Source organism: Tachypleus tridentatus, chromosome 7, assembly GCF_004210375.1.
Source record: "Tachypleus tridentatus isolate NWPU-2018 chromosome 7, ASM421037v1, whole genome shotgun sequence".
NCBI lineage: Eukaryota > Metazoa > Arthropoda > Merostomata > Xiphosura > Limulidae > Tachypleus > Tachypleus tridentatus.
The window spans coordinates 62,071,587-62,093,274 of NC_134831.1; the positions used below are offsets into that span (position 1 = coordinate 62,071,587).

The 21,688-nt window shown below is 33.4% G+C and overlaps 1 protein-coding gene across 8 annotated transcripts in view; it reads left to right on the forward strand.

The window, feature by feature from the left end:
• Positions 1-21,688, forward strand: part of LOC143255805 (uncharacterized) — a 158,842-nt gene that overhangs the window by 17,123 nt on the left and 120,031 nt on the right. For 2 of the 8 annotated variants that reach the window (XM_076512063.1, XM_076512064.1), the window contains exon 4: positions 20,007-20,765. The exons of the other annotated variants lie outside the window; for them this stretch is intronic. The gene's annotated coding sequence lies outside the window, so the exon portion shown is untranslated. The remainder of the gene's footprint in view (positions 1-20,006; positions 20,766-21,688) is intronic. 8 annotated transcript variants of the gene reach the window in all.

Genomic DNA, 21,688 nt, shown 5'->3' on the forward strand with positions numbered 1-21,688 from the left:
TTTGAAAACATTAAACAATCAATTGACTCAGGATCAAGAACACGATTGCGAAAAATCGAATTGTTGTAGCATCCAGCTGTAAATCTAATACTTTATTTAAAAAGCTGTGACCTGGTAATGATATTTGTCAGTTAATATAACCATCAAAGTTATCAAAGCAAGCATAATTAGTTCTACTGAAGATTTTGCAAACGTATTTGTACCCACAGTACAATTTTCTGCTTAGTTTGTGATGTCCTCAATAAACAGTTTCTGGTCTACACCAAAGAAAATTATTGCAACTTTTTGTTCTTCGCACATATGTCTACTATCACTTTCATCGTGTGCAAAATAGTACTCAGAATACCTCTGGAACCAAATCTTTTACACGTGTTTGCACTGTAACGATCAGACACAGTGGAGGAGCTATTACACTCTTGCTCATGAAGATTGTCAAGTGATAGATTGTAGTTTTCAAAAATATTCAGCAGATGATTGAATGTTCCTGCTACCTTCATGTTAGAATACTTTACCATATCTAGCAAAGAGATTAAATTCTCCATTTTCAATTAACATGTAAAACAAAATAAGGTTGGTTGGTTTTGTTTACTGCAGTCGAGTGTTGTGTCTAGGGAGATGGAATAATACTTTACCATTTATAATTTACAGTCGAGCTAGTGATGGGTGACAATCCTAGGATTCGTGTAGACAGGAGTTGACCTCTCACGTGAATACCATCTTCTTTGTTAATATTACCAGTGGTTTTTAACTATGTACTATATACTGTCCTATTGATTCACTGTCTCTTGCCAAGTGTTTTCTAGCGACCTCACTCCATTTGAATGAATATAAAAGTCTTCCATGGTTGAGATTTTCAGTTTACTAGTAAAGAGGAGGTCAATGTAAGTTAAAAAGTTGTGCTCAATTTGATAAACGGGCTCCTCTTCCAAATGTTTCAGCTTCCTTATTTAGCAATGCAAGTGATTCACATTTCTGTAAAAGAGACTGAGAACTTAGAAATCAGTTACTTAATAATAATTTAAAATAATATTAACACTGTCAAATATATCAGTTACTGCGTTTTATATTTCAAAACATAACCTTCGAACTATTATTACTTTTAAGAGATATATCATATTAATAACGAATGATCGATAGCTTACTTATAAAAAAAACCGGAAAACGCCTGTTTGAGAAAAACATGCTGTAGAGTTTATAATTAATCAATAACTAAGGTTTTCATGGGTTGTATTAAACCTTCCTCGATGGGTGAGCGGTAAATTTACGGACTTGCAACGCTAGACTAATTAATTTTGCATTTTAAGTGTTATTGCAATTTGATCTCGGTAAGATTTTATTGTATTTTGTAATAGAATTAAGCTGTAATAATAAGTTGGTTTACAATAAATCACAACAAACCTAACTAACTGTGTGTTTTATACAAAGATAAAACACTTATTTAAAATCCAATTTTTCATAAAATCCGTAATTTTTGTGTTTACTTATAATGTTTTTCTTTAAACTTGTATTAGTAGTTTAGGTTAAACTTACTAAAAATATCATAAACCTTTCTCACGGACAATGCTTTTTGGCCATGACATTTAATTTCAGCAGATTGATGATATTAGATTAAACTGACAAAATTTCCTGGAGTCCACAGCAAGACATCTAACTGATGAATAAAAAATACCTGCATTAAAAAGATTAAACTTCTCTTCGTACAAAATGCACACCATCTTATTATTATACGTTTCTTTAGATATTATTTTGTTTAACAAACAGGAATGCGTTTCAGACAGATGGAACTGAAAATAAAGATATTCATAAAAAAATACATATCATCTAACGATTATAATTCTTATTCGAGGATATTTTTTAAACAACCAAAGACTTTTTTGCTGAAGTGCAGTATAAAAAATTAATAAAGCTGTCTGTTGCATAAAGCAAACGATACTATTTTCAGCAGTTATAATTAACCTAAACATAGGAATTATCTAGCAAAACTGTCTGAAAAGAAAAAAAAAAATTGTTGAAGATATTGATATAATGTCATAGTGTGTTTGTAAGAGAAATGTTATGGAGATAATTGTATATAGACCGATAAAAACTGCAAAATTTGAGACATAACAGAGTTATAAATAAATTGCCAAAATGTTTTGCGCATTTAGCGTATATCCCGAAATAAAACAAACTAATGTCATATTGTTCTCTCAGTTATAACAATATTACTATGCAGTGAACGCTGATATATATATATATATTTCAGTGACGTCATACTAGAAAGGCCAATGACTAGCTCCTAACGGTGTTTTATGATACAATAAACAAACTAGTTTCATATATTATATCCTCAATAAGTGTATGACTATCTACGCATTTGAATGTTAATATATGAAAATGAAGGATATTTTACAAGGACAGAACAAACATATATGCAGTCATACTACTTTAGTGCTAAAGTACCCAAAGTAGGATATTTTTGCAGCTCGTAATCAGGACTGTCTCGCCGAAATCTGGTCACATTATATTTGGTTGAGCAAAAGATATATTTTGAATAATAAAACAAGTGGTGATAAAATACTTATTGAGTTTTTGAGCTGTTTTTAATTCACCCTATAGTGATCTAAATTTAGATGTGTGAATACAAAACTGGGTCACAGTTTACACTTTCAATTTTACCTGGAAAGAAAAGAACTCTGTAACATAATCATTAAATAGTTAGCGATGGAATTTTTATAAAAATACCAGTTCAGAGTTCCGATACAATGAATATATTGTGAATTCTGTTAAAGCTTAATATTGCAAAGGAGAAACTAAGAAATATCAGGGTAAGAACAGTAACCTACAACAATTTCAAGAGTGGTCGAGTAATCTACGGGAGTTTCAAGAGAGGCCAAATAACCTCGGGCAGCTTCAAGAGAAGTCAAGTAATTTACGACAACTTTAGAATATACATAACCTATAACAACTACAGAAGAAACCAAAGAGAGGTCAGGCATCCTACGGCAACTTTAAGAAAAACCAAGTGACCTATGGTAACTTCAGGAGAAGCCAAGTAACCCATGAAAACTTCAAAGGATGCCAAGTGTAACTTTAGGAAAAGCAAAATAACTTTCAATAATTTAAGAGAGGCCAAACAGTACAGATAGTTTTGTCATATATAAGGTACTGAAGTTCCAAAATTACACGAACCAAAAGCGCTGATCCTATTTTTAAATACGCAGTTTAAAACAATGGAAAGTTAAATGTGAAAGTAAAATCAACATTTTTCACACAGCAAGAAAAACAGTTAAGACAAAAATTTACTATTCTTTCGTATCTATGCTTTCCAATACAAATGCAGTGACTTTTGAAACACCGTATTTGCATTACACGACATTCAAACTTTCACGAAATTTCGCTTCTTTGTCAGCAATAAAATAACCCTAAATTGCGTTTACCCTGACGTTTATATTATTTGTATACCTCAAGTTTAAAATAGAAGCATTAACTCATGAAAAATAACTTCTTCCAAACAACAATGTACATTAAAGTAAAATCCAAACTACAACTTTTTTTTTATTGTAGTGTTTCACGACGATTCACTTTAGGCTGCATACAAAGCACGTGTTTCTAAACATGGATCTCGCCAGCTGCATGGCGTAGTTTTGGAGAAAAGCCGAAAATCAGCCAATTTCGAAAAAATGGGCAGTAGCAGCTATACAAGAAATGTATTCTATAATTGGCTAATTTAGGGTTTGACAGATAACAGCCAAAACCGATTATATTGAACGCAGAGTTCAAGTATCACTTTATCAACCATATATGTGAAAAAGGATATCGTGTCAATAATTAGGAACATTGTCAATCTGAAAAAAATAACAATTTATAATAATAATAATAAAAAGTGTCCAACCATATATAAAGTAGATATATCACTCATACAAGCCAAATTATTACTTTATCATTATTATTAGTTACAGGAATATTATTTTACAACAACTAATAAGAAAAGTAATAGTAGTATACAAGGTTGCATCAGCTGTTTCTCTAACTTGGCTTGTGTGTCTGATATCTTCACTCTGTATGGCTGGATTCTTTTTATAAGATAGGGTTTTTCACACTGACAATGCCTTGTGTATATATATATATACAATATTGTACATAATAGTGGAACAGCGAATAAAATTAAACACAAAAAATACGGGATTACTCACCCTCTGTTGTATGAAAGTGAGCTGCAACAGAGCATAGTCACGTGGTAACATTTTACACTATGACTGGCTGTTATCCAAACAATCAGAATGTGCCACGTGTGAATGTACAAGTAGTTGTATTCGATCCATTAAATAGTACTATGGTCCATTTATGTCACACGTATGCATGCCAAAACTTTGGTCAAGGATACTCCACGTGTAAAATTACAGCAATATTTCATGTTTCGGAATTAGTTAATTGTAATACTCTAAACATGGTACATGAAAAACATAGAAATGACAACATAAAACATGAACAACTGCTCATATGAACAGTTAAAAGCAATTTAGCTGAAATAACGAGAATGGTTTTAATCATAATCCCGTTATAACATTACATATATACCAATAAACTTGAGGTCACTTCAATGAAGTTCATGATTATTCAATAATATTGGTCAAAAGACAATAGTCAACGTAGAAAAGACATCTCACCATGATATTTGTTACATGATTGCTTTATCATAACATTAAGCTACACAATAGACTTCCTGCACTCTGTTCATTACAGGGAATCGAACCATGAAATATAGCGTTGTAAGTCCATAAATTTACTAATGGCTCACTGAGAGAACTTCGATGTATGATATATTGGAAATAACTTAAAATTTTTAATAGAAACTGTTATTTATAAGAAGTGATTTGGTAAACCTTTTGGAACCGAATCCACTAAAGTTCAGCCTCAAACAGATGTATATATAGAGATGTATTAAAATAAAAAGTTCAAATAAAAATAATTAATTAAGTTGTAGATGAAAATAAAGCAGCTTCCAACGGAATCCAATGTTTGAAAAATAAACTCTGGCGCTGAGCGAGTAATAGAAAATTTCATTAGATTTCAATTATTAAAATAAACATCAAAACCGAACTTATACGTGTATTTCGTTTCAGTTAATATATTAAAACCGGCTTTGCATGGCCAGGTGGGTTAAGGCGTTCGACTCATAATCTGATGGTCGCGGCTTCGAATCCTATCATACCAAACATGCTGCCCCTTTCATTCGTGGGGGCGATATTATATGACGGTCAATCCCACTATTCGTTGGTAAAAGAGTAGCCCAACAGTTGGCGGTGGGTGGTGATGACTAGCTGCCTTCCTCTAGTTTCATCCTGCTAAATTAGGGACGGCTAGCGTAGATAGCCCTCGTGTAGCTTTGCGCGAAATTCAAAAACAAACAAACAATATTAAAATTGAGCATTGTTTACGTTTATCAACAAAGAAGAACTCGAAAACATTTCTCTAATCGTTATTTACCTACAGGACTAACAGAAAAAATGAAGCATTATCTTTCTTCTCAATGTTGGATTGTTAACTAAAAAATAATAAATGTTAAGTAAGTGCATTATGTATGCGAACTTTCTTCGGTTTTCTTTACTTCAGGCAACATTATCGGGTCAGGTTAATTCATTGCATTGGGTAAGAACTTGTACAAGTTGAACGTCAAATTACACTGGAAGCTGTAGTCCTGGGGAAGTCTTGAAGGAATGCATGCAGAGACATGTTATTCAGTTCCGAACACACCTCTTATAATGTGTATCAAATAACTTGCTAAGTGCTGTTGTTTGTTGAAACCAATGTAACAATACTTTCACAATCACAGCAGAGTTATCATATTTTGTAGGAAAATACACGTAAAAAATGTCTGTTAGTAACACAAGGTTATTGATCATTTAAATATATACTATATAGACATACACACATACATATAAAGACAAACTGATTCGTATTTATAATACTTTTCGTAAAAGTAAAAAAGGCAAAAATAACAACTTAAAACATTTTTAGTTATTAATAAAACAAATTTTGTTTCCAGATTACTACTTTTTCTTGTATGACGTCTCGTGTTATTCACAGAGTTAATTGGTGGGGCTTGTAATTCGATGTACTAAGTCTCCACACACCATAACTTCATTATCAACATTTTCCAGCTGGTCTCGGTCAGTCTAAAATGCTCAATCACAATAGTACGGCTCTGCTAATTTAGAGTCACTTTATCCCCTGTATAACGTTACCTAGTTCAATCAGGAGCACCAAGCTATCGTACATCTATACATACATGTATATATATATATATATATTCGCTAAACACTTATCCTTCTAACAGAAATGGTAAAAAAAAAGGATATAAGTAGGAATAATCTTAGAAAATTTATAAAAACATTCACTTCAGTGCAGCATTCGAAACCTAATAGTCATTTCAGGGCTCCATTAGAATTTATTAGAGAACTGATTGTCTCTTAACTTGCCAAACTTTCGTGGCGTTTAAAGGAAACTCTCCATGTGCTGCAAAAGCTCTTAAGTTTTAATTTGTGGCAGTAGAAAAAGAATTAGCTTCCTTAAGTGAATAGCTATTTCTGATTTTGATTCATCGTAATTCTTCGAAATTTGTTAAAGAGAAATTGGGTAGTTAGAAATATATATACGCACACACTATCACATACACATAATCTCATAAAGAGATTTTTCCTCAAATATTTTATCTCAGGTTTTAAAAATTAATCTTAAGGAGGATATATCACTTTTATATCTGAACAATATATACTGCTATTTTGAATTTTATATTTGAAATTAGACTATTTAGAGATACTGAAGGAAGCGGAAGAGCAGTTATCTAACATTATCAAAAGGGTAATACATAAAATAGAGCACCCCGCTAGCACAGTGGTATGTCTCTAGATTTACAATGCTAAAAGCAGCGGTTCGATTCCCCACGGTGGGCTCAACACTTGTGGCTTTACTATAAGAAAAACATACATAAAATAGAACAGTTGAAAATTGTGTTCATCTTATATAGATACTCAATTAAGCTTTCAGTCATCCAATCACATTCCTTTAAATCAGTAAACTATATGTTTAAATTGTTTAACTCCATGAAATCCCTTTTCATATCAACACTATGTTTTAAAGGTGGTCTAGACAGCGGTTTCTTACCTAATATTTTAGCTATTAGGAATGGGTGGGGGTTTTAAAATAATATACTTCTGCTTTCGATAATAGCGTCGATATACTATTTAAAACTATTAAATACATTGACAATTGACAACCTTTATTTGTTTTGAAAACTTAGATATGGAACATCATAAAACATAATTTGGTTTTGAATTGTGTGTTTGAATTAAATCCAGAGATACACAATGGGCTATCTGTGTTCTACCCACCACGAGTATCTAAACCCGGTTTCTTGTAGTGTGTGTTTGCAGACATAGCGTTATGCCACTGGAAGCCTGTTTTTGAATTTTAAAACTACTCATATTATTTTCGTATGCTCACAAAAACTGCTTGAAACCCAATAGATGGTATGAACTGTGTCCGAAAATATATGTAATAAATTATTATTAAAATCGTATAAAATTTTATAATTGGAAAATTAGTTATTTTATAAGTGAGAAAATGACACAATATAAAAATACTAGAATTACGCTCTACAAATTTTATGGGAGAATTGTCTCTTTTGTCCCAACAGTATAAGTACATTTTAGAGATAACTCAATGTGAGTTACGACAGTTAACATTTCATTTGATTTTACGGGTATCACTAAACGCTGCAGTGTCTCGTTCTAGGGATTGGCTGAGGAAATATAGCTGCCGCATTCAATCTATTACTGTATAATACCTAAAATTAACTGCTAAAGTTGCGTTTAACCTTATATGAGCACCTAATTGTCATAATGGAGTGTTTCACAGTTAGAATAACAGTGGTATCATTATCAGTGATGTCGAGAAAACCCACTTGTAGAGAAAATTATATATGTAAAATGGCTGGTATGGATAGAGAAAACACTATGTAGAGGAGCAAACAACGTTTCGACCTTCTTTGGTCATCGTCAGGTTCACAAAGAAAGAATGGGGTAACTTTTCAAACATGTGGTCAGCTTCCGGTCAGTTACCTCTTCCTTTCTTTGTAAACCTGACGATGGCCGAAGAAGGTCGAAACGTTGTTCGCTCCTCTACGTAAAAAAATTTCTCAACCCAAACGAGCAGTTTCTACATGCATATAGTGTTATTATTATATATTGTGCCACACATATTTTAAGGGGAAAAAGAAAATTACTACTTAGCAGTAAGCTCAGTTTATAAGAATATCTAATTTCCATGTTCCTTAAAAAACACCTTCACTTCTGGTGGCTAGATGACATCATAAATTGTTCTTATATAAAAACCCTTTGCCACTTTTTATTGACCAAACGTACCTGTCAAAATTTACATTCAATGCATTAAAGAGATTAAGTATTTATACAACTGTCAAATCTATGTACACGTTATTTATGCCTGAGTATAGAAATACTAGTTTCTTAATTATCAAAACATATATTATATAGTGGTCTACTTTTCTTCAACTTCTTAGTGAAGCCAAATTTTTGTGTGTATGCATAATATCATACTTCATGTACTGGAATTTGTATGATGTCTTCTCTATTAATTAGTAAGACCCTAGCATGTGGTGGAGTCGACATAATCAGTCTAGCACTCTGGGGTACTTGTACCATCCTGGAGGAACCATTCCAGCTTCAATGGACTCTAGTCTAATTCAAAATTATGGAAACCGAAAAAACTAATTGATATTAACAATATATATTATAATTGAATTATAAAAATAAAAAGTTTCCACTCATCAACCTAATTCATTGAAATTGGTTTAAAAAACAGGGGAAGTAAATTTTTTAAAAAATGCGTACATTAAGTATGCTTTAGGTATGCTTGAGGGATGGCAATGCCCCAAAGTACAGAATTAAGGTAGGAATGAATACGTAAAAAAATCCATTACGTAAGCAGCCAAATCTTTCCTAAAATAACTTTTATCTACAGCTAAATGTTGAATTGAGTGTAAGTTGTATGAATTCGAGTTTAAATGCTTCATATACACAAAACCATACAAAAATACCTGCATAAGCAGCCAGTAAAGTACTGAATACTTTTGTAGGTATTTCTGTATTTATTATGTATTTATCCCTACGTTGTTCCTGTATTTTTTGGCATTACCATCCCTATATCATACTTAATTTTTGCAAAAGGTTTTTAGCTATTTGTTCCATGCGAGTTGCAACTATTGATACTTTCTCTGATTTTACACACATACTTAATAAAACTTACAATAATTAACACTTCCTCTGAATTTACATAGGTTCTGAATGTAAGTAACAACCATTAATACTTCCTCTGAGGCCCGGCATGGCCAAGCGCGTAAGGTGTGCGACTCGTAATCTGAGGGTCGCGGGTTCTCGCACGCGTAGCGCTAAAGCGCTCGCCCTCCCAGCCGTGGGGGCGTATAATGTGACAGTCAATCCCACTTTTCGTTGGTAAAAGAGTAGCCCAAGAGTTGGCGGTGGGTGGTGATGACTAGCTGCCTTCCCTCTAGTCTTACACTGCTAAATTAGGGACGGCTAGCACAGATAACCCTCGAGTAACTTTGTGCGAAATTCCAAAAAAACAAACTTCCTCTGATTTTACACTGGTTCTGAATGCGACTTACAAACATTTTTCGATTCGACATGTGTAGTTAATTTTATGACTTATTTTACCGATGATACTATTAAATTATCACTGCACGTCAATCGATTATTGAAAGTTTACAACATTGGTGTTGTCTTAGTCCAAAATGGGCTAGTTGCTTTCTGTCCGTTACAGGGAACTGAACCTTCGATTTTTAACGTTGTAAACAGTAAACTTATCGCTTACTTACCGAGGGTAGAAGAGGTATTTATGTTTGCTAGTTTAAATTTTTCATGGGGAATGTTTTAAGGTTTAAAAAAAAAGCTTTCTCAGACAATGGTTGTGGACAGTTGGATTACGACAGGCGCTATTTATATTAGCAACTTGCACTACAACATCTATCAAAGTTTATTTTCTTTTTAAATGTGCATTTTATACAAGTTAAGGTACCCGTCGTTTGTTTATGTCCCCTACTGGTACAGAGATAAGTCTACAGATTTACAACGCTAAAATCAGGCGTTTCATTCCCTTTGGTGAATTCAGCAGACAGCCCGATGTGATTTTTTTACAAGAAAACACACACATCTTTGTTTAGATTATGAACTTAAAAACTAATATGGAGGGAGGGTGGATGCTATGATAAATAGCACAAAAATAATAACTTTTACACGATTTATTTATAGAATAATACATTATTACAGTACGTATTATTATTTCACCAAAGGTTTTGTATAAGCTTTAACGACTCACCATATATATACTAAAAATATGGTATACACTGTGCGATGGTCCTGATGATTCTATAGAAAGAAGTAGCAGCCAAAAAATTAGTGATAGAGGTACTTCTGTTACCCGCCTTCAACACCCGGCATTTTAATATCTTTCTATACTGTGTCACATTATTGATTAATTCACGGTCATTGGCCGCAGAAGTGTCTTACGGGTCAATGTTGTAAAGTCACGGGTCAAAGTATAAAGTGGGCATGACTCAAGAAACTGCTCTTCCTATCAGTTGGAGTACAACCTTCATCTGTGTTTATGTATTACTGCAATAGTAGCGGCCATTTTTTCACTGCTTTCCTCAATAGAGAGCGTTGGTGTTCTATCTGAGATAAATAGAACGCTTGTGTATATGCTGTTAAAGATTTAATATTTGTGTGTGTGAGGACGTGGCGCCATCTGTGAATGTAGTTAAATGTAATTTTTGAATTTCGCGCAGATCTACTCAAGGGCTATCTGCGCTACCTGTCTCTAATTTAGCAGTGTAAGACTAGAGGGAAGGCAGCTAGTCATCATCTCCCACTGCCAACTCTTGGGCTACTCTTTTACCAACGAATAGTGGGATTGAATATCACGTTATAACGCCCCCATGGCTGAAAGAGCGAGCATGTTTGGTGCCTCAGTCGAATGCCTTAACCTGCCTGGCTATGCCGGGCCTGAATTTAAGTTATGCCAATGATAATACATGCTCAGTAACAGCAGTAATGATGGTTGATATTGGTTGATATTGACACTGTTACCTAGGAATACTTAGATATCAGACAGACACAGAGACAATTATAGATTTTTGTGCCTTGTGTATATATAGATAAATCAGAATAATGGTAAGGACTTTTAACACAATATTATTTATTTATTTTCTTACAATATGTTTTTGTATCACAGGTTTATTTTATTTTCACGGAAAGTAAAATATAATTTGCGACGCAAACTTTTAATGAATTTATGATTCGCTGCACCATCTGCTTTCAACTATACTCTCGCTTATTCATGGCTCATCAATATAGTTTGAGCCAACAAACCAAAGAAATACAGTTAGGCCTTTTGTATCTCAGAACGGCTGCTATGGGTATTAACACTTTTGTTGATAAGCAGAGAACAAAGTTTCGACCTTAGGTCATCTTCAGATTAATAAAGAGTTACGTCTTTTGCAATAGTGATGCATATATGATATTTATGGGATTTTGAAGTCTTTTTATTAATTTACCATACTATAAGGTAAGTTAATTTGGATGTGTGTGCCTCTGCGACTCTACGACGCAGATTATGTTATGAATTTTACATTTGGTGAAAAAAAAAAAAGAAGAAGAAGAAAAGACATTTGTAACATAATTATTAAACAATTGACCCCCTACATAATATCTAATAATTAATTCGGCACAAAACTGAAATATTATTTACACACTTAAGTTAATTTAAATTAGTATATGGTGAATTAAAAAGGACATTCTGATCCAACAAATACATCTTTATTTCATATTTTCTTGAAGTAGCCCGCTTATTTTTCAAAAAAATCTAGAGAAATAGCAAGTTGGACTTTCCTAAAACTGGTCAAGCGACTTTAGTGTCAGCGGGAGCACACTATATTAGTAATTATTAATTATAGCTACATATGATGAAAGACAACAATAAACAATTTCATGTACAAAGACAAAACAGTAACAAAGGATAGTTATTGGTCGTGTAATCACATGTGATAATTTAAATTTAAAACGTGTAAAACAAACTTAACACAGTGTTCATGTGCATAATCTTACGTCATCAAATTCCTGCGACTCATTACGTTATGAATTTGTCTAAACATCGTAATTTGTGATGTTTTAATCTTTTCATACAGTCCTTTTAAAAGTTTATTTTGTCAAGGAACTAATTGTAAAATTTATTTATAGGTGGCATAATGTACAGCTGAAATTGAGGTGTTTGCATTTTCAACCGAGAATAATTGAAATTGCGTTCAATTTTCTTAATGAAAGACGTATATTATGTTGAATAATAAAATTAGTGTGAGGTTAAATCTTACAGTTACAGAGAGTTATTTTTTCTTTTCTTTTTTTGTTACATATTGGGAGTTCTAGCACATGAAACGTAAATCAGTTGATTAACTTGCTATCTATGGCTGCATGACGAGTTATTGGTTGAAGAGAAGTTTGACAAAGAAATGAGAAATCGATAGAAACGATCGAAGCTTTGTGAAGATGGCGCCACACCCTAAGTATTAATAATGTACTTGGCCAAAGGGACGTTTTACTGATCATGCCGTCTTCAAGAAGACGAAGTTTAATCGAGGTTATCCGTCACTTAAACTCGACATTTCTTTTGTACCAATGACATGCTTTACAATTGTAGGTGACTTAAGAATAGGTGAACAGAGCAAAGTCGAATTGTACTGTTTTTTTTTTTTTTGTTTCAACGTGTATCGTACGTTATAGACCTATATATATAAATTATTTATTAGCGTTTCCTGTCACGCACACCCACGCACACATACACACACATATAAATTTTATAATTTTACTGTATATGATAAGAAAAGTATGTACAACATTTTTATGATATGTTCAGAGTTTATATAACATCTAAATTGCATTGCATACATATTAACTTCCGATCAAAACAGTCTACCGACTTTAATACAAAATAAATCGCCCCACAGTGGCTCAGCGGTATATCTGCGGACTTAAACGCTAAAACCGGGTTTCGATACCCGTGATGGGCTGAGCATAGATAGTCCATTGTGTTGCTTTGTGCTTAATTCAAAACAACAACAACAAAATAAGTCATGTTACAACAAAAGCTAATTAAGTGTGGTGTTTTTACAAAAATGAGAGAACTTTGTATTAGTATTATACTAGCAGTACCGACTTCGCAACTAAAAATCATAGATGGGATAAAGACAGAAGTAGTAAAAATAAAATCGTACAGGATACGTGTCAGATGTTTTTAGTAGGATAATTTGACGCTGTTCAAACAGAAGAAGGATAAAAAAAATCTAGGAAGATCAGTAAGACTGAATTGGTACCACTTACTAACGCGAGAACAGAAAAAAAAAATATTTAAGAAGTCTAGCAGACATGCAAATAGTGAACTTAATAGCAAGATAAAAAAGAAGGCCTAAGGATAACTACATTCATTTACTTGAAAATAGGAATGGTGATGAATATCGAATTGTTAGGTGAGGTAATATCACGAGAGCACAAGAAGGCCTAAGAACAGTATCAATTATTTATGTATTTCTCTTTGTTAACCTGAAGATGGCTTAAGAAAGTCGAAATATTGTTCTGTGCTTTATTTTAATTAAAGTTTTAATACCAATACCAGCTGTCTTGAGAATACATTTTTACATCAAGTGGGTTTCTCGTCATCACGAGTGTCGATTATTTACACGATTATGGAAGAACTGAGAAGAAATCTGTATATACAGCAAAGAGTACAACATAACTACATAACAATAGAAAGATGCAAAGAGTACAACATAACTACATAACAATAGAAAGATGCAAAGAGTACAACATAACTACATAACAATAGAAAGATGCAAAGAACATAACTACATAACAATAGAAAGATAAAGAGTATAACTACATAACAATGAAAGATGCAAAGAGTACAACATAACTACATAACAATAGAAAGATGCAAAGAGTACAACATAACTACATAACAATAGAAAGATGCAAAGAGTACAACATAACTACATAACAATAGAAAGATGCAAAGAGTACAACATAACTACATAACAATAGAAAGATGAAGAGTACGCAAGAAGAAAAAAGCGCCTCCCAGTGACACAGAGGCATGTCTGTGGAATCACACCACTAAAAACCGGGTTTCAATACCCGTGGTGGACGGAGCACACATAGCCCATTGTGTAACTTTGTGCTTAATTCTAAACAAAGAAACAAACAGCAAAAAATAATAACAATATTATTTACTGATATAACTGGAAGAACCTATGTTTGTGACATTTTTAAATAAATTTAAAATAATTATTATTGGAAAATAATAAATTAAGAAGTTACAATGAGAGTTATATTAAATAATTGAAACCCAGAGTACGAGCTAGCGAATTATAATAATAGAAAAATAAATAGTTGTAGGTGTTTACCTTAATTTACAACAACAAAAAAAAGACACGCACAATGCGATTATTGTAATATACAGTAACATATTTCCCTTTTATTATAAAAAACTGACATGAGAATATTGTATAAGACAAAACTAATACAATTGAAATATTAAATGTAATAAGATCAACAGAGGAAGTAATAGTAGAATCAGTTAATTATTCAAGAAAAGACTGTAGTAACTTCACGTTACTATAAGGCCCCGGCATGGCCAGGTGGTTAAGGCACTCGACTCGTAATTCGAGAATCGCGGATCCGAATCCCCGTCACATCAAACATGCTCTCCCTTTCAGCCGTGGGAGCGTTATAATGTGACGGTCAATCCCACTATTCGTTGGTAAAAGAGTAGCCCAAGAGTTGACGATAGGTCGTGATGACTAGTTGCCTTCCCTCTAGTCTTACATTGCCAAATTAGGAACAGCTAGCGCCGTCATCTAGCTTTGCGCGAAATTCCAAACATACCAAACTTTATTACAAAAGTCTTGTTTGATTGTTGTTATGTGCAAAGCTATACGATGGGCTATCTATACTCTGTTCACAACGAGCGTTGAAACCTAATTTTTAGCGTTATAAGTCCTTATACAGTCAAAACTACCGTTAGCCGGTGGGAAGCAGGCGAAACAAATGAATAGCATTAGAAAAAAACAGAACTTGGGAAAGGATAATTGTGTCTCTTAAAAACAAAAATGATGAAAAGACATGAAAATAATAACAAGTCAAGGGTATTACCACATAACTATACGAATGATGAATACATAAAAGAATGAAGTGAGGATCAATATTATTTATTACATAAAAAAGAAAAAATTAAAAATACATCAAAGCATCAGGATAGGCAGATGTGCTAAGTGTTAACGCTTAAAACTGAGAAAATACATTAGAAGAGACAACTATATCGAACTACTTGCGAGAAAGAACAACGTGACACTAGGCTTTCTCTAGTTGTACTACTTTATTATGCGAGAAAAACAAAAGCAAAATGACAGTTAAAGATGACGTCTTGTACTTCTCACTTACATGAGGATAAATGATGAAATACGTGTAAGTAAAAGGTATAAAAGCCATTGTCAGGCCACTTGAGCGGAGACTCAAGGTAATCTGAGACAATCATGGAAGATAGTATTAATGCAAATAAACTTAAGTAAAAAAATCTGTCGTAATGTAATTTTCTCAAACAGAACCGTTGAAACTTCATTAAAGTAAATGTGACGTAATTAAAAGCGAAGTGTGGGTGAACAGAGAATGTTAACATAGATCAAACGAGATGAAATAAAGACTTTTATAACAATCTTATTAAGCATGGGCTTAAGAACATATGAAATAAGAAATTCAACAGAAAGAGTGTGTTCGTTTTTCTTATAGCAAAGCACATCACGTTATCTGCTGCATTTTTGGAATTTATTAGGTGAGCCATCGCGGGGAGGCGAATCCCTGATTTTAGCCTTATAAATCCGTAGACTTTCCGCTGTACTCGCGGAGGGCCGATAGAAAGAGAGATATGGTAATTACATTTGTTTACACACACAAAACAGAAGAATTACCTACAAATATAGGAGATTCAAAGAAACGACATTAGTAAATGTTTATGTTAATGTTTTTATCTCTTTCACATTCAAGTATAACTGAAAGTAGTGTGGTATTAATAAGTACAAGCTACCATAATAACTTGTAATTTTTTTTTCACAAACTGTTTTAGATTTTGCAAAATTTTTATATTGAACATCATGTTTTCATGTTTAGGAATATATTATTCTTTGTTATTGTTAATTCCTTCTTGGTTTCATAGAATAACATGTTACTTAACACCAAAGTATTAAAAATGTTACTTTTCCCGATATATTAAAAGATAAACATCTATACGCACAAAATACTCTATTTGGCCGCATTTGATTCTCATGTCTTTTCAGAAGTTATAGTATAAACGTTATAATTCCTCTGACGTGAAGAAGAAAGGACAGGATTACCTATTATTTCACTTGTGTAAGTGGTTTTCTTCCTATTCGTTCTACAATTATCAAACCAGTAAATTTCGGAGAAGCCATGATATTCCTTCCAAATTAGTTTTGAATACTAAGCGTTTCGGTGTTTTAGAATAAAGCCACATTGGACTACCTAATGCATTCACCGCGGGGTATAGAACCACGGCTAGCGCATATGGTCCCCGGGTAACTTAGCGTGAAATTCAAAAACAAACAATTAAGTACAAAACCACACAACGGGCTACTTGTGCTCTTCCCATCACGGGTATCGACACCCAGATTCTATCGTTGTAAGTCCGTAGACATACCGTTGTGCCACTGGGGGGGGGCATTGTTTTTCGTAGCTATCCTTGCATGATTTGGCACCTAACAGTCGTCATAGTTTTCTCCCCTTTTCTTTTTTCCATCTTTCAGTTCAAGAATAACTTTCGTCTCAGCCACGTAACACGTCTTTTTTTGGTTCAGGTAAAGGAGGTAAGTGCTAGAGGCAATTCTTGTATGTTTCAAGTCTGTTTGGTGCGACATTTATTACATAGTACTAATTGTGGTAAACTCTAAACCCTTGTGTCACTTGACAGAAGCGAAAGGCCTAGCTTTTTATCAATTATTCATCAGACTTCTGGCAGGTAGTCAAGATCTTAGAAAACTAATCATTTCAAAAATGTGTTTCTATTTTTCCCAACACATACAAACATTAAAAGTACGTATATATATATATTTACCGGTCCTGGTAAGGTCTGAGGCTCTAGAATTCCAAATCTAATGACTGGTACAACCACCCGGGTGATAAATATTTGGCTTACAGGAACACCAGCCGATTTCAAATGAGTAGAGATTAGGATCGCAAGGGGGGGGGGGTACCATTGCAGTAAACACAAAGAAAGACCGAGAAAAAAAGAAACAACAATGAATAATAAATATGTCTTGAAGAAGTAGCCAAATTATTCCAGTCTCTCAGATCTTTGTTAACAAGTATAAAGCTACTCAACAGGTTTGATGAAGAGAAACTCACTTGAAATAATAATCAGTGATGTCGAGAAACCCACTTGTTGAGAAATTTATATGCAAAAACGGCTCGTTTGGGTTGAGAAAATATTTTACTTAGAAAATGTAAAATATTTTCTCAACCCAAACGAGCCGTTTTTGCATATAAAAAACTCACTTGAAATAAAAACAAAATCTATCCCAGAATGGCTGTTATGGACATCAACACTTTTTGCTTCTGCAGGTCATTCAGTTCTTTATATTTCGAGTTTAACATGGCTTTTAGAAGTTTTTTTTCTGTAAATTATGCATAATGTTTGTAGTTTGTATATTGGTTAAAATTCTTCGAGTTTTATCTTCAAAAAATTCGAGATTTCTCACTGTTGGATGAAATAAATGACATTTTTTCTATTCATGTTTTTTTTTTTTTGTATTTAAGTTTCTTAGTTTCGTTAGGATTGCCCGAGCGTGTACGGTTAACAATGGCGTAATGTTGGTAAGTTCATATATTTTGGAGTTTAAACAGATAACACAGTACACAAGGAAGCACAAAAGACTTACACTTTTCGTATAATCGCCGTGGTGAAGTAATTCTTGGTTACCAGAAACCCAGTAGAAATATTTTTACTCAATAGGCTATATATGCTATACCATCGCTAGCATCGAAACTCAATGTTCAGCATTATAAACCTTTTTCTCTGAGCTATATTTGAGATGTTTCTAGTTACTTATCATGACACCAGTAAATAAACCGAGTACATAAACTGGGTCGTTTATACACATATTCTAAAGTTACAGCCTGGTGGTTAAGGTACTCGACTCGTAATTTGAGGGTCGCGGGTTCGAATTCCCGTCACACCAAACATGCTCGCCTTTTCAGCCGTGGGGACGTTATAACGTGACAGTCAATCCAACTATTCATTTGTAAAAGAGTAGTCCAAGAGTTGGCGGTGGGTGGTGATGACTAGCTGCTTTCCCTCTAGTCTTATACTGCAAAATTAGGGACGACTAGCGCAGATAGCCCTCGTGTAGCTTTGCGCGAAATTCAAAACAAACAAACAAAACCTATTGAAAAATGGTGTTTTACTTAAACGTGTAGTTCAAGCAAACGTCAAGTTTGCTTTCTAAAAATTCGTATTACTGTGTTTCAGATATCAGTGTATTTAAAAGTTTGATCGTCAAATTATGTATATTATCTTTAGGAATTTTGTTGTTGTACGCCTACTCTTTATGCAGGGAAACTAACGTATGTTAGTTTTGGTTTATAATTTCTTATTTTCAAGTTTATGCTTTAAACATTTCAAGCACTTATTGAAATATGAATTGTAAGCGATTTTATGTGTCATTGGTAATATGTTAAACAGCAGGAAGTTTGCTTCTTGCTGGCAGTAACGGGTACTTGTTTGTTTGTTTTTCTTTGTTTTTTGAATTTCGCGCAAAGCTACTCGAGGGCCATCTGCGCTAGCCGTCTCTAATTTCTAATTTAGCAGTGTAAGACTAGAGGGAAGGCAGCTAGTCATCACCACCCCCGCCAACTCTTGGGCTACTCTTTTACCAACGAATAGTGGGATTGACCGTCACATTATAACGCCTCCACGGCTGAAAGGGCGAGCATGTATGGTGCGACCGGGATTAGAACCCACGTCCTTTAGGTTACCAGTCGAATGCCTTAACTCACCTGGCCATGCCGGGCCGGTACTTGTTGGAAAGCATGTTATGATTATTTTTACGTATACATTTAGTGCTGAATTTTAACTGGTAGACCGAGAAATACAGTACCATAGTTATTTTGAGATCTGTGGCACGTGTCTGATATCTATTTATAGACTTTTTTTTCAACTGATATAAAATGGTGAATCATGAAATGCGTACTTTATGCTTGGCATCATTTATTGTGATGATATTAAGTGGAAATGTTTTTATAGTTTTAGTTAGAAGAAATGAGGAAAATATAGACATACACGACTTATATGCATCTACATTGTAAATAGAGCCAATTAAATGGTGGCTAGGATGGTCATTTGGCCCGAGCCTCTATATGAGACACATTATTTTGCCCAAACATACAAAAAAATTTGAAATGCACTTTCAGTTTAAAGCTGTAAATTATATGTAATACAAGTTAAATATTCAGGTTATGTTTCACTTTTCTTTTGGGCAAGTGATTGCTTCACTTCATTTTAATGTGTCGTCTTTTTTTTTTTATATTAAAGCTTCAAAAGATAGAAGTGACCCAGTCCTCTGTCAACCTCTGAGAGATCCTGGTTGTAAATATTTATAAATTGTAATCTTCTTGTTGGTGAATATGAAAAACATGAACTTATCATATCTTGTATTAATAAACACTTGTGGTGAAACGGTTACTGTGTGATTAACTACACCCTTGTGCAAATTAATTGAAACAAATGGTCATTTTACAATATTTTCAACATGGCAGCCGGTAGGCTTTTGGACCCGCTGATTTCTTTTAATAGTCATTTTTTTTCTCACACAGACGGTGTCATTAGCTGTGTTTTGAAGTACGGTCGATCTATTTTTGGTATATAATGAAATTTGAGGAATATTACATTATTCGAAATTGCGTTAGAAGGGTTAGGAGACCAGTCAAAAAACAACTTCTTACCAACTCAATGAAGAAAAAACGGTATCAATGGGGTCTGAAATACAAGAACTGGATGCAAGAACAATGAAGGAAGGTGTTATTCAGTGACAAGACTCATTTCTTCGTACAGGGTCAAAGAAGTCTTCATGTTCGCAGATCTCCAGGTGAGAAACTTCGAGATCTCACATCAATCAGTTCGTAAAACATCCCTTGAAGAAGATGTTTTTGTTTTTTTCAGCTACTATGGCGTCGGAGGCTTATGTATCGTAGAAGGTATGATGCGAGGACCACAGTACATCGAAGTTTTGCAGAGAAGAGTCGTTCCAGAATTGAAAAAGAGATTTCCAGATGGATCTGGCATTTTTCAGCAAGATCTGGCTTCGTGCCACACATCGAAACTTGTGAAGAATTTTATGACTACAACGCGAATAAAGGTGCTGAACTGGCCTGGAAACTCTCCGGATTTAAATCCTATTGAAAATCTTTGAGCGATTTGTAAAGGTAGACTTCGGGAAAATGACTGTAATACGGAAGATAAGCTAATTGAAGCCATAATTGAGGTGTGGTACCGCGATCCAAAAATTAGTAAAGATTGCAGTCAACTCGTGGACTCGATGCCAAAGCGGATTAATGATCTTCTGAAAAATAAAGGTAGTCATATCATGTATTAATTTGTGAGTAATTTTTGGATTCTCAAAAATAACACGCAAAAAATTGAATAAATCGTAATTTTCCGTCTTGCTTCAATTAATTTCCACAAGGGTGTAATTTTAAAATATGTTTGTTACGATTAATGTCCACCTAATAATTGTTTCTCTCAGTCTTGGTATTTATTCATGTGATTTGTATAAGAATATTACTTGTGGAAATAATTGTATGTTATGTTACATAGTTTTTAATATTTCTTGAAAAGTCTGATAATTGATGGTGGTATTGCAAACTCTTGGCATATGGTCACTCAACCCTCACATTGTTATCTATATATTTTGAAATATTTTTTTCACGTAGTTCTTTTACAATGATAAGAAGAACTGCTTGACCTAATATCAAACTTATACAATCAGGACTAAATATTTCACATACTGTAATATATTTTGTGTATTTTCGTCTATTTGTGTATTGTCTTACCAATAATAAATTGTCTAAAGTATAGGAAAATATACATCTTAAATATTGGCTGCTAAGCTCAATTCTACATAGTTTTCTGTTTGGCTACAACAGTTAATCAATATACAATATTATTGTTTTACATTAACAATATTGCAGTTAATGTCTAAAGGCAGAGATTTTCCACCCATTCATATCCTAGCTTCTTGAGTGAATGGTATACAAAAATAACATAAGTTGTGATTACTGAAGCTTGTGAAAGACACATAAAAGTAAATACTTCGTAAATTGTAATAAATATATATATATATTTACACATGTAATTACTTGTATTTGTTTGAATAATTTCTATTTAGTTAACAGCTTGTCAATTTATCATCTGTTTATACAGCTCGTAGAAAAGTCCCTAGTTAAATTTTGTAACATTTTGGTATTCTTTTATTAATTTACAAACATGATATTTCTGG